We start from the raw sequence: 14885 nt of genomic DNA on the forward strand, positions 1-14885 counted from the left end.
TCGTTTGTTATGATTCGGTTCTCAATATCCGCGCAATCCATTGATCCACTGATTAACAAATAAGAGGGAAATTGCCTAATAAAAACAACGTAAATGCGAGGTTAGGTTCCACATAAACTTAAAAACACACAGGATAGTAACCACCTGAACCATTAATGAGAATTGGAAGGGACGTGAACAGTATTTGGCTCTTTCGAGAGGAGCGAGTTGAGAGTGAGAGAATATGTTCAAATTTCAAAGAGTTTCGTTTGAGACAGCAGGGATGTCCGTTGGTTAAAATGGAACTGAATGTCTCTGTTGTTGTTTTTGTGCAAGAAGAATATTTCTCCCTCTCCGAGAATCAAGGTACTTTTTTGAAGGGGGAAATATTCATTTCAGAATTGTCGGCCCGAAACCTGAAAACAAACCCCCCTCTCTCGCGTCTGGCCTCTGTGTTTCCGACACGACGCGGAGACATGGCCGCCCCCCCAAACACCCACCCACACGCACACACACCCTCGGCGAGCTTCTTTACATACGGGTCAGACAAGCCCTCAAGGTCAAGGCCAAGTTGAAAGTTAAGAGTCTAGCCGCCCTGAAGGAGCAGCGCCGCGGACCAGACACGCTCAAGTTCAAGGCTGAGACTCCGATCTTCCAACCCCGACAGCCAGCCCGCCCCGGCCCCAACGAAATCATGACCCCAAACGCCTTTATCAAATATGTTTAATGACCTACAGCATATACAGTAGATGGGAGATAAGTCCGTGTCCTGGTGAGAGGGAAGGCGGAGAGACCGACAAGAGGAGTGGCCGGAAAATTATTTATAAAAAAAAACAATGTAAAATAATATCTGCCCTATATTTAGACTATTGGGAAAAGCCCATGTACAGCACACATCACTGACGCGCCCGCTGGGATGCTTTTAAGACAAGGGATTTAGTTCGAACAGAAGGCAATAGAATGACACCGATTAAAAAGAGAATTCACCAATGTTTCGTTTGCTTGTCTGCTTTGTATTTCAAACGACAGGAGCTCAGCAGCGTCCTACATTTTTTTAAAGGCTCTGCGCCGTGCCCCGGGTGGCACGGGGGTGACCGCGGAGGGCCAGCCTTGCACATAACTACTGTACCCAGGAAATGCCTGCATATCCTTACTGTCAAACTTCCTGCCTACTTGTTGCTCGTATAATGACTTCACCGAACAAAGGGCTCTGTGCACTTCACGCCTGTCGGGCCACGAGAAAGTAAAATACCCTCGCAAAATGCGCCAAGAATTATACAAAAGCTTCTCTTGCCAAGAAGCCGGGTCAGGTATGTAGCTTTTTTATGTTGTTGTTATACTAATGAATCGTGGTGTCACTGTACTCCTTGGCTGGAAAAATAATGCCAGATAAGCGGTAATCCAGACGTATCTGGGTGAAACCGATCACCGATATGAGAGGGTCCGACACTGACACGCTGAACACCTTATTTAAAACCCAGTGCTACTGGATTACACCAGTACCTCACACAAGCGAGTTTCCAAAATTCCAGGTTCTTGGTGTCGTACGACAGTTAGGACCACAAGGAAGGGCTTGTTACTCGAGAGACGTAATGACAATTTTCTCGCTCGAATTCTACCGAGAAAAGCACAAACGTATCGCGTGTGAGACTCGGTATTTCAATCCTGTAACACGTCAATAATTTTAATTAAATGTATTGGACGTAAACGTAGGAAAGAGAGCTTGTGGATAATACGCACGCTACGTAGCTCAGCAGTCCCAGGAGTGTGTTTTCGAATATTCCTGGATATATTCCAACCTCTTTGCTATTTTTTTTCTAGGAAAAAAAACGTTTCCGCACTCGAGAGGCGCGTTGTAATATACTGGAAAAATTTCTGATTGGAGCACAAATACCGAGTCACTGTTCGCAAACAATTATTCGGGTCGTCCTTTATTTTTTCTGTGTTCGGATAGGAACGGTTTCAAACGCGTAGAGCTCGTAAGCGCGGAGTCTAATAAAAACTCGCCCTCATGTTTGTCCTGATCGAACCCAGACGGGTTCTCCGCTTCACACTTGAAGAAAGCTGAATAGGTCCAACTCTGTTTTTTTTTTCCTTCTACTTGTCGGATTGCTTGATGAAGTGACACAAGCAACATAGAGGATCTTTGTTTTCAAAACGTATAATCCAACCTGCATTTTATTCCTGGCGTACACAGTTATCGCTGGCTGGTTTTTATGAATAAAAAAGTACAGTGATTTTGTGAAATGGAGATAAACAATTTGTGGTATTTCGAACCTCTATGATTCAGAATATGTCATTACATTTTGGATATAATCGAACTTTCAAAAATACCAAAACTAACGGCAGCAAATGTTCGACAGGTTGTTCGTGACTGAGCCGCGTGTAAAAGAAATGAAATGTATATAGTTTAAGCCCTTACACGTCTTAGTGTTTCTGAGGCACTGGGCAGAAGGGCGTGAGACACTGTGACACGGTCCCAAACCTCAGAAGCGACTGCTTGGAGGAGAGAACGAGAGTCGACAACTAAAACGTTGTCTAGAAGTTAACTAGAAGTTAAAAAGTCAAAGTCGTTTTCCGTTCTCCACCCTAGTGAACTAAAAACCCTACCAATAAAATGTGGAACTCTTAACCTCCCTGTTTCTGTTGCAAACAGACAAAAAAAACTCAAATGGAATAAAACTACCAACATTCCACCTCTTTATGCCGTCATCTTAGACCTGAGAGTTCTACCGATACAACAATGGCGATATTGTAAAATCGACATTATTGCTGCTGTTGTTATCACCCGTAAACTTTATTTTAAACATTTTGTTTTGAAACTAACTTCATAACATTAGTACACTTCATTTCATGCATATAGTCCTTATAAAGGCCAACTGAAGCGCCCTTCGTCCCCAAAATAAACACTTTTGTTCAACTTTGTATAGACAATTTATGGAAACAGAGAGCACAACAGGGTAATGTGCAAACTAAAGACGCACAGAAGGACGTTAGTTAAGGAGGTATAATAACAACAACAACAACAACAACAACAATAATAATAGTAATAATCTTCTCATCTACTACGTCATGCTATTAGTCTGAGTTACGTCGTACAGGGAAACAGGCCTCATAAGAATTTAACAGAAACTCATGCCTTTCAGTGATTTCCAATCGCATCTGCTCAGCGATCATCTGTTATTATATCGACAATTACTGGGGGCTTAACTGCTGCTGCTGTAAGTAATAAGTGTTGCTGGAGCGTGTTGTGAGCAAAAAAAAAAGAAACGAATTTGAGTGCATGTGAATAACAATTTAGGCACATATTAACAATTTTAAAATGACGAGCTATGCATAATTCAAAACTACCCGTGTTAGGATTTCAGGCGCATACGGGCCTGCGTCTGATGTTATTATTAATATTATTATTATTATTAATAATAATAATATAATAATTATAATAATAGTTCGATTTCGAATATTTTAAAATGTATGCGCAAATGGGCTGACATTTTCTATTGTTGGAAGCGTGAACGTGTAAGCTCCCGCATATAACTCGTGTTAAAAAGATGAAACTTCACACTTTCTAGGACAAAACCAGGGAGAAGGACAAGAAGCCGCAGTCAGAATACCGTTTCACTGCGACCCAATCAATCGGCCAATTAACATAAAAACCTCAAGTCAAAACATCCAGAAACAAGCGATCCGTAGTGATGGATTGGGAATACTCTCAGAGAAAATCCGAACCACGCCATCCTCCTCTATCCTATATGAAAGCCATTCGCTGTGCCTAACTGGCAAAGAAGCTGAGATGCGATTTCAATCGAACTTAAATAGACTAACAGTAGGAGCCTCCTTTATAAATGGAGACAAATCGCTCTTCCCCGCACCTGGGACACCAGGCTTGGCTGCAGTCTGTGACACTACAGGTCATCCTGTCCACTATATATAGCGCACAGCTACGCCTCTCCCGGGAAACTGGACATCAGATCGAAAGATTTGATTTCCAAATAAATGTGTGTAGCGGCTTTTGACTTAAAATTGTGAAAACGTTTTTTCATTTCAAACTTTCTTTTTCCTTCCGGGCTCACACGATTCGAGACCGAAGAACGGTAACTGTACTCGACAAATCGAAATCAAGCGGCGCTATTTAGAACACGCCAAAAGAAGCGAGGTAAAAAAAAAACAATTCAATCGTTCTTCAAAAGATACGATTCCCCCTCGATTATCGCCTTGGTCATGACCGTCTCATCCGTTTTCTCCTCGGAACCTCACAACGCCGTATGTGCGCCCGTCTGAACGCTCGCTAAAGGAGTTTTCGAACCCAGAGGAGCTTCGCCGGCCCACAGTGTCTAGACCGGTGTGTGAGCGGGTCAGGACTATAAACTCCCGTTACAGAAGAATTAACACGCACCCGACCCCAGTAATTTTGATTTTGCAACTTTTATTTGGGAGCAAAAAGACCTCTATAACAAATTCGGCATGGCTAAAAACGTATTTCTTAATTAACGCAGACGAATATGATTCATGACAACACTGCCAAGCGTGAAGCGTGTATTATACTTAAATATTACATCGAAAAAAAATTTAGGAAGGTGGACCTCAATTACTTGTGTATTGGAGAAATTCGCTTCAGAATAATGCCATCTACAAAACAGCACAAACATCCATATTTGCTGGGTTCCACTAACAAAGACTAGCCCGGACCAGAAATGTATAGAAAAGGCGGCAATAATGTCACCGTCTGATTTTTAATTGACGAATGTAGATTGTCTCTGGTTTCAAATGACAAATCATAGATCTCAAATTATCCAGTTATGAGTCGAAGTGTCGACATCGCCGTTAACGCGTGATGCTCTCAGCAGGCCTGTAAGAGATGTCTGCAGCTTTTCGGGCGCCCCTCGACCTAAACCGCGGAAGTATCTGTGCAGTGAGCAGGTTTGTTGTGTTTTACTGATAGAAACACAGTCTTAACCGAGTTTCATTATTCAAATATATGTCATTAACTTCCTTCCTGTTTTCAGTGAGACGCGATCGCGGCTGTTTTGAAGGGTACCTCATTATTCATTATTTTAAACTGCTGGATGAGACCCTGAGATCAATTAACTACTAACTAGCAAAATACTAACTAGGTATTTGCAGCGCATTGGCTGATGGGGATCAAGATATATGTTGGACTCAACTAGTAGGAGAATTTAATACAATTCCATATCATGGAATTCAGGGCAGACTCAATACAGTAGATTTGTTTTGATAAGACTGATAATCTTATAATCGCGCAAGCAAAATCGCTGATAGTGCGTGCTTCTTTAAAAAACTAATTATCAGTATTAGTATGAAGTAAATAATCCTTAAACGTGTAACATATCGCAGGAGTCCACAGGCCCTGGCCCAAAGAGTCCAGTATGCGACTGTACTAATTCCTGCTGGTCTAATTGACACCCTAACTGAAATCATAATGTGATTGATTTAAACTGTCGAATAGTTTTTTTTCTTCTTAAAAACTACAGCTCACTGCAATACACTTTAGCTGTAATCAGAATTACAGGTTCAGAGGTGCAAATTTAATTTAAAAAAATCTTCGCAACTAATTGCATTTTTGATTTCAATCAAATAATGAAGGGTTCAATTGAGACGAAACATTTCACGTGGAAAATATGTGATGTTTAATGTGTATATTTTAAAGACGGGTTTTGCGTTATCAGTGACGGCGCCCAGTGCAACGCCCGAGCCTAACGAAACGCTGAAAGTTTTTTTAATGTACTGGGTTTCACTGGTTTTTCTCGCGGAATGTGAAATCTCTTGAAACCAGGGCTGGCTTACAGATTCCGTGAGCGAAAGATTGAATTTATTTTAAATTACGTCATCAAACCCAGGTTGTTGCAGACCACGCCCATAAGTATGGATCACCTGGAGCGAAGTCTCGCACTGGCCCGGAACCCAGACTGAACCAGTTTAGGGAGACGAATATTCAGTAAGTCCCTCTAGATGAGCAGAAGCCGAGCTCCACGCGTGCTGCCGGTTTACCCAGAATGCCAGGGCTCTCCGGACAGGAGCTGCTGTCGCTGAGACACGGCTGGAGATCAGCCGCAAAGCTCACAGCATTTGTAAGAAGTTCAGGCATTTTGCGAGGAGCTGTCCAGGGGACATCATCTTTTTCTTAAAACCTTTGAGAGTGTGTGCCTTTTCATTTATCAACAGACGGTATTAACACTTCCGCTACAATATAAAACCATAAACACTTATCGAAAAATATACTTTTTATCGGGGGGTTCACTGAAAAGGGTCTCCGAATCAAACTCAATAAATTACCACGTATCTGCCCTTTTTATTAACACGTGTGAAACTAGAATGCGGTCTCTGGGCTCTCAATACGGGCTGACTCGATCTGATGCATTGCAAAACGATTTTAAGCAGTACTCGAAGAAATGGTCGTGATTTAGCAACGCAAGAAAACGTCTAAAACGTATTTGTAGTCTCAGCCACTCACTAAAAATTAAGATCAATATCGTACGGATGCAATTTTGCATTTTTTTTCTGTGTGTTTTTACATTTGGGAGAAATCAGACGCAAACACTGTAGTAGAATCGACCAGATATTTTCCTCTCGGTAAGTACTTCAAACGCGTGATTGTCATTCACGGAAAATACTCGGTCACAAGTCTGCTCGTTAGGTGAGACCGCCGTAGCCCGTATTACGCGACGTGAATTTGTCATTCATTAAGGAAGTGGTCCAATTAAAAGACCAGGTATTACTTTAATTAGGCAGCTCCAGAGCTCTCCTGCAGGAGGCAGGAGGCCGCTCTACGAGGAAACCTGCCCAGCGCTTTGACAAGCAGCGCGGACACCCGGGCGCGCCGCTGTCCGTCAGCTGTCACGCTGCAGGAGAGACGCATGCGCACACCGGAGCTGAAAACACCCCATATATAAACATTATGCAATATAAGGAACAAGTAACAGGTTTATTCCACGCTGAGAAGAGAAGAGAGAAAACACAACGTTTCGGCTGTGGAGCTTTCTGCGGGTGTCAATCTATGTCATTATTATTATGTAATATTACATTTGTCCGTGTATTTAGTATTTTTTACGATATTCACATAGACTAAGCAGTAAAAAAGTTTAGACATATAGGTTTCTGTTTGTGAAATTATGGACGTGTTAGAAGTATGAAAAACAAATCGAGAGCGGGTCAAGGAAGTTGTCCCTTAAGGCGGGAGCAAAGCCAGCCTGAACCTCTGAGCTAACAGATATCCCAGGTTCTAAACTCGTGCTAATCCCGTGTTTTACGGGACCCCGTGTCCAGTTACTGTATATCCCCTTTCTTTCCTCACAGCTTTGTGGGAATAGGACGAGACCCTTCCCGAGCCCGAATTTTCTGTTTTAAGATTAAGTTTCTCCCCTCTTGTACCATAAAGGAGCATTAAAGCTGAACAGAACAGCCCGTCTAAACCACACAAGACCGTTTGATCTAACCGGCGGCAGGGCGCGGAGCTGCTGCGCTTCTGTCGATATTTCTCTCGCGAACAAGATCTTTCCGCGCTGAAAGCTTCTCCGGTCGTGTGAATGAGGCTCAACAGCCGAATGGTCATTTTTCTTCTACTTTCCCTCGCTGAATTATTCTCTGCTTGTTCTCTTACGGCTCCCATACTGATGTAGCTCCCCGCCATATACTACTATTACACGTTTTATTTATTTTTTTACGAGACATCATTTCGTTTTTCATCGAGCAACGTCAGACGAATCTTTTATATTGTCCGACGCTGCTTGGAGAAAGTGTCCTTAAAAAGGCATTTTTTATATGCAGTAGTTTTCATTTTTCAACACATTGCCCGGCGCTGGCGAGAAATCGGCGATTTGAAATTTTGGTCCGCACACACAGCCTGGTAATTGATAAGAGAAGAAATAAACGGGTGTCCAGGGTTCCCCGAACCCATGACAAAAGCAGGACTCCAAAATCAGTCCCCGATCATCGTCGTAGCCGGTGGTCCTGGTTTCAAATTGCTCCGGTTCTTTGTAGCCTAAAACTGCGCGCTAATAAGGCAGTTATAGCGTGTTGTTCTAACTCACATAAAGCCATTTCGTTATGGAAAACGAAAACTGCTATTTGCCGTTATTAGTGTTTAAAAACCGGGTGGTTGAATTAAAGAAGGATGTTGGATCCCGCGCTGCCTGCTCAAGAGCTCAAGTCGCCCTTTAGTAACCTTTGGTATTTTCTCAGGTAAGGAGGCGATTTCTCAGTGAGTGCTTAGCAAACAGAAGAAAAGTAGACTGTTCTTCCTCTAAAAGTCCGCGCTCCATTCAAAATGTTTTATTCATTCCCAAGGGTAAGACGAAAACTCGCCCATACGCTTTGGTTTTCTTTTACTCCCTAGGCGAGAACACACCCGTCGCCCGGGAGAGTTACTGTGGCGAATTCTCGAATTTTCCTCAAGGCCGGTGAAATCACGAGCCTTCTCCTGCAGCGCCTGTCTGCAACCCGACATCTGTCCGAGTTAAACGCATCTTTCTTCACTGAAGATGCCGATGGTAGATTAAACGCGGAGAGGTTACAGTTATTGGAATTCCACTGTGAAAATTAATCAAACAAAACAGAAGTCCGTTTGCCTGCAACACGTGCTCCAAATGTATATTTCTAATGGCAAATTGACATTTTGTAGTGTAAACAGGGTTATGTACTATATGACAGCGCTCGCTGTTATAGGCGGTGTAAGATGTTAATGGAGTATAACACACAGATAAGCTAATAAACACTCAGATAGCGTTGTATTATCGCTTTGAATTTTACGTTACTCGCTTTTAACTGCATGACTTAAACTTGTAGTTTAGATAATTCGATAATTCAGCATCCAGTGTGTTTGGGTCTCAATACTGTAGCAAAATATTTTTTTTTCAACGAAAGAGAAAAGTTACCAGTTGCCTTCTGGGTAAAACGTGAGAGAGCGGCTCTGGTATTTATTTGGTATCTAGTTAGCGGTATGAAGTTAATCTAACAAAATCTAACCGAACGCGGTTTATTGGGCGAATGATGAATTAGGTTGGATCCCCATTTAAACGTCTCAACCGTTTTTACTACTATGCACGTGTTATTGCACCACAACACAAAAATGTATTAATAATAATTATACTGTAGGAACAGTATACAGTATTTCCTGGGGGCTCCAGAGAGGCGCGGGTTTGCGTAGGTGTTGATACTGCGCACCGCATTGCTCTTTAACAGAAAGCATTATTTTCTAAAGGTATCGACTCTTCATAAAAGAAACAACAGTAATCAAGTTTATAACAATCAATAAACAATAATAATCAAGATTTTGCTCACGCCTGAAGAAGGCTCCACGGCCGAAACGTTGTGTTTTCTTTCTTCTCTTTTCAGCGTGGAATAAACATTACTTGTTCCTTTATAATCAAGTTTATTATAGAAGCGCCTTTAAAAGTAGTTTCTCAAAGCGCACTACAGTAACAAAATGAGCAAAGATAGGAGAGAACAAAATCAGCACAACTCTCGCACTTCTCTGAAAGCAATAAATACTAAAAAACAAAAATCTGAAGCTTTAGCGCACTTTGATGATCCCGGGCTTCGCCTCAAACTACACAGCGGGGCAGGCATTTGTGTAACAGGGTAACTTCACCGAATACTAAAGTCTTCTTACAGTAAAAAATTAACAAATACCGGGGAAAAGTTTCCCCTTCGAACTGATACCCGAGCAAAGTACAAACTGCGGTAAAACAATCACACTTTGCGCTAAGAGTAAGAAACTCGAACCCACACGATTCAGAAGATTTTTCCTTGAACAGAAACTCCTAACGGGACCTTAATGCCCGTGAATGGTTAGGAGACCTGTAACTGACGTCCAGGTAGCTCACAACATTTCTAAGAAAATAGATTTGCAATGTATTTTCATCTCAGACAGACGGATAGACAAATCACGACATGCAGGCTTTGAAGAGACGACACAGACTTACACGATCGAACTGATAATATTTTTTGTCTCCAAAAGCATTAACAAATTATATTTGTTGCATTTACCCTGTTTATACGCTGTACGATCAAATAAAACGATCAGAATACACAACCTGATCTTAGCAAAGCCGGGGATAAATTCAACAACAGGTGATTTAAAACCGACGAATATGAACTTCGTCTCAAAATCATTATCTCCTTAAAGATATTATTAATTTTAAAAGAGATCTGTAGGTACGGACTGCCCTCTGAAGACGGCAAAGCTATTTACCGATTAAATAAATTCTGCATCCACGCATTGCCACGAGTGGAGTTCAAACTTGTGAAGTGCCAGAATTATGACTTCAAAACTGTATAATGATAATGATGATTAAAGAACAATTTGAGAGGGACCTGTGATTAATATATGCTTTAGAAATCGTTAGGCTGCCATTAATTTCATTCACATAATGGGTTCCCACGCAAGTATTTTAAAAGCGCAACCTTATTTACCCTCCCAACAATGTTGTAAAAAGGCAAACTGGATTGTATTTTCTGGGGGTTTATTTGGCAAAGGAAAGCCAGACACGCGGGAGTCATTTAGTTGGAAATTCAGTGAGAAACACAGTCTTTAAGTTGAACGCCAAGCACCGAGCTCTGTCACATTTTAATGCACGGCGTGAGGCGACGTGCCAAAGTTTGAAAAACGTCAATTCATCTGATCAGCTTCCAAAACATTTCTTAAGCTGTTAAGAAACAGACGAGTTTTGCTATAGGAAAGATTCCACGCGAGAAGCCCGGAGAGAGCCAATTTCCAGGGCGCTTCTGATGCTTTGTCACTCTAACAAGGAGTTAAGGGCTTATAAATAGCTGGTCTAATACTTTTTCAGAAAAAAATACTTCGCAACATAAAATACCTCTAATGTTAATCGAGATTTGTCTCTGTATTTACCGATGCGCCTGCATTCTATACACGTACCCAAAACACCGCAAATGACTCCACACTGGGCACTGCCATTAGCTAATTAAAACGTATGCATATAAAAGATGAACATTTACATGAATCCGAGGCGGTTTTATGGGAATTCCTCGGAACACTCTTAGCGCCCTTAGTTCACCGCTCCATTTAAAAACATGCACAGCTTGAATGGAAAGAGAGATCTGTATAAACCGGTGGCTCGTCGCTGCTGCCTTTATAGAAACATGCTGTCCGCTGCAGCTGCGGCTCGCGTTGGTAACACACCCGGGCTCACGCGAAACCGCTCAGTCACCTCGTCTTGGAAAAGCGCGCCCCCCCGCCCGGATCGATATCTTTCTCGACCTTTTCTGTCACTCAGACTTTTGCTCCAGAGTTTACAGTTGGTCTCTGGTCGCACAAGGTGAAAGCATAAACTTAAGAAAAGGAATACAGTTACGATAAGGTAGCGGAGAGCTGGAAAAGAACACGGGGTATTATTGTTTGGAGCTTTTAAAATAAGTAGGGTATACCGTTTTTGAATTAAATCTAACGTGTCAAGTGAGAGAGTTGTCTAAAACAATAGCAACAAACCGTATTTCATACAAACTAAAAGAGGTTTATTTTTCCAGGGTTGTTTTGTAAGCGGGTGGGTATCATTTCTGTCTTTGTAACTACACTCTGTACTTGCATACCCCACGTACACCTGTAGATCTAGGCTGTAATAGAAAAGCTTTAAATGCTCGGGTTAAATTCGGCCTTCCGAGGAGACACCGGCTCTCTGTCCTGGAGTTTTTAAGATCGTACAATTGAGGACGGGTGGCTGTTTTGGGAAGGAGACACGGGAGTGTATCGTTTGCCCGTTGTCAGGTGTCGTGTTATGTGTTGGGACTGTTTTCTGTAGGATCACGCATATCCCCCTGTACTACACCGCGTTCGGGCCACGCAGACAGTGCGTGGAATTTTAGAACTTCGACTTTATTGACCTGTGTTTTCACCTGCTTCAGAATACAACGGCGGACTGGTGAACTCGAGAAATATCCTCTTCACCAGAGGGACCGCACTACTGGGGTCCCACCCTGCCCACATTTCCAAAGGAGCGATTGCGAATCATCAACGTCGGTCTGACCAGGTTGGGCGGGCGTGTACAACCAGGAATTCAGACACGAAAGCTGTAAACGCACGCTTTCATATCACTTATAAGCCAAACATGAGTCATGATACCGATCCGCTTAAAGCCTTAAAGGATATGAATGTTAATTGTTGCAGAACGACAAAGTCTGAGTCAGTTTCACTCCAGCTACCGTTTAATCGCTCTGCAACGTTTAAAAACTGAGAATGGTACGGAATTAATTGTTTCGACAACAAGGCTCCGTCGCTTGTTCCAGACTCCCGCAACTATTTGCGTAAAGCGCCCCCCCCGGTCTCGGTTTTATTTTGCGTCCTCCGGTGCGCGTTTCACTCTTCATTCCGAAGAAGGGCACGGGGGTGACTGTGTCCGTGCCTTTGGGGAATTGCTCTACAGCGAAAAGGAGCCGACTCCCGTGAGAGAGGCAGTCTGTGCTGCTCCTCTGGCCTATGTGCTATCCTGCTGAAAATGGGTGATGGGAGATATTGCTGATGCAGCTGAACGTGGCCGTATCCATGAGCGCCAGGAGGAGAGGAGCACGCAGCAGGGCGAGAAAGAGGGGCGAACGAACCACACGTTTCGTCTGCGGAAACTGTAGGGTGAAATTAACGTCCCTGCTCGCTCTTTACGTCTTGTCGAACTGAGGCCTACACGTGCTTGGTTCTCCAAACTGACCCTCTTTCAGGTTCAAAGCACAATAAAAAAACACGTTTCTCCACGAATTAAAAGTGAATCTTGGGAAGGTATCGCTCCGCTGTGACAGTTTCTGGGTGTGATGTAATCACAGCGCAGCGCTGCTGACGTAGAAGGTACATTGGGAAATGTTTTCGGCACTATTTTATTTTATTCGATAGCAACCGAGAGAGGTCTTCATTGCTCAGAACCCGATCTGAACAATTCTTCAGAAAACTGCCATCTGTTTTGTTTTTTCAGCTTTTCTTTCCCCAGTTTGCAGACTTGTACCCTGATACATTCTGATTGCATACAGTAATTACACACAGCGATGGTGTGAAGGTTAGCGGGTATATAACGAGGCTCTTTCACCCTGCAAACAGGGTGTAACAGAGTGTAAGCAGGGTGAAACATGTTGTAAGTGGAGAGAAACAGGGTGACTAGGTGGTCGCTATTGACCGAGGGCGCGCAGGCTGATCTGGAAATATGGTTGCTATGGACACTAGGTATGGAGAGAGTCGTTCAGCGACCTGTGTCTATAAACTAGTTCAGGAACTACGTGACACTTCTTCAGCGAAACTGCAGGAGCCTGGGAGGAGAAAATCAGCTTCTGGGACATAAAATAAACTTGTTGCCATCAAGGGTTTGTTATTTTGACTTCATACAGTAGTTTCCGTCTTTGCCCCCTTTAGAAAGAAGAGGTTTCAATTTAACGTGCGTATCCGGTTTGCATAGAGGGGTGTTCAAAGCACAATTCTACAACAGGGAAAGGATCATAAAATATGACAAAAAATGCAAAGGTCTCTTCACAGTTGACTAACGCCGTAGACGGGTAAGGTTTGCAATAGGGTGCCGAACACTCTTTGTATACGAACAAATATAAGAACTCTTTAAGCGCCTTGGGCAACCTTGTTGTGAAGGGCGCTATACAAAAATAAATTGAATTGAACTGAACTGTGCCAAGCGCCGCGTTAGCAATGAAGGAAAACAGATTAGACGTCGACAAGACCTACTTGCGCTTCTTTCCACTTTCTGATAAAAGTAAATTGTAAATTATAGTGACAAAGGGCTTGCATTTCCCTGAAATCAAAACGTGTCGCACAGTGGAGTGAGTGGGGGGTCCGAGCTGCGCGACACAGAGATCAACGCGCTCGAGCAGCTAACGGCGAACCTGCGTCTCGAGGTGGAGGTGCGGAAAGCGCCTCGCGGGACTGTTGTTGACGGCCACGGGATGTGACGCACGCAGGAGGCTTGTCCACCCGGAAGTTGTCAATCAATCTGCTCAGCTCGCTGGACACGCCGGTACACTGTAAAAACAGTTTTGCAACATGTAGCACAGATTCGCTGTTCAAATTAAATAAAACGCTGTTTTGTGGTGGCGTTTGTAACATAAAAACAACAATTGTATTGTCATTTACTGACCCGAATGCTAAATTGTCGCTTCATATGTAAATACGAATCATATGTTTTAGCGTTTATGTTACATACAAACGTTTATTATAGTTTATGATGGGGACAATTAAATCATTTAAAATGACATTTATTATTCAACTCTGTCTGACGACTTTATAATAAATTGTATTTCATAATCTACATTTTCAAATTGTAGTTTTACAAAAATCAACCACAAATCCAATCCTATAAAATTTCGTCCAAAAACGCCTTTAGAACGGACACACCAATCTGTTCAAATTCGATTTTATCTGGTTAAGCAATGCAACCGTGATCTCTCGGTTTACTCAAAGTGTTAAGTACAAATTGAAAACTAACGGCAATGTAGGATATATGGAATGCCCGTCGCCTTATAATATCTGTAAAGGAAATTAAAAAAAGTAATGCACGCGCAGCTCTATTAAATCCAGACAAAACACGTCGAATTTCTGCACCTTCCGTTAAATCCGGTGCTTGTCCGACTAAAACCAGTCTTAAGCTCTGGGAGCCCGAGTCAACCCTTACTCCAATAAACCTTCACAACGAACAACAGCCGCCTGCGTTTACCGCGCTCCTCGGCCTTGAAAGCGATCTCACCCCTAAAAAACAACACGCCTTATATTTTAACCTGCTCTCGATCACTTTTGCGAACAGAAGCCTGTTTATTTGAAGAGGGATTTGTGAGTGTATATTTTTTACAATTCTAAAATATTTTAATATTGAAACGAATAAAAAGCCGCCCTGGTTTTATTTTGGTGATGGTGGAGGGGAGTCCCCATTACCTGTACAGCGCTTTGAGTT

This window comes from Lepisosteus oculatus, chromosome 28 (assembly GCF_040954835.1).
Source record: "Lepisosteus oculatus isolate fLepOcu1 chromosome 28, fLepOcu1.hap2, whole genome shotgun sequence".
In the NCBI taxonomy this organism is placed as follows: domain Eukaryota; kingdom Metazoa; phylum Chordata; class Actinopteri; order Semionotiformes; family Lepisosteidae; genus Lepisosteus; species Lepisosteus oculatus.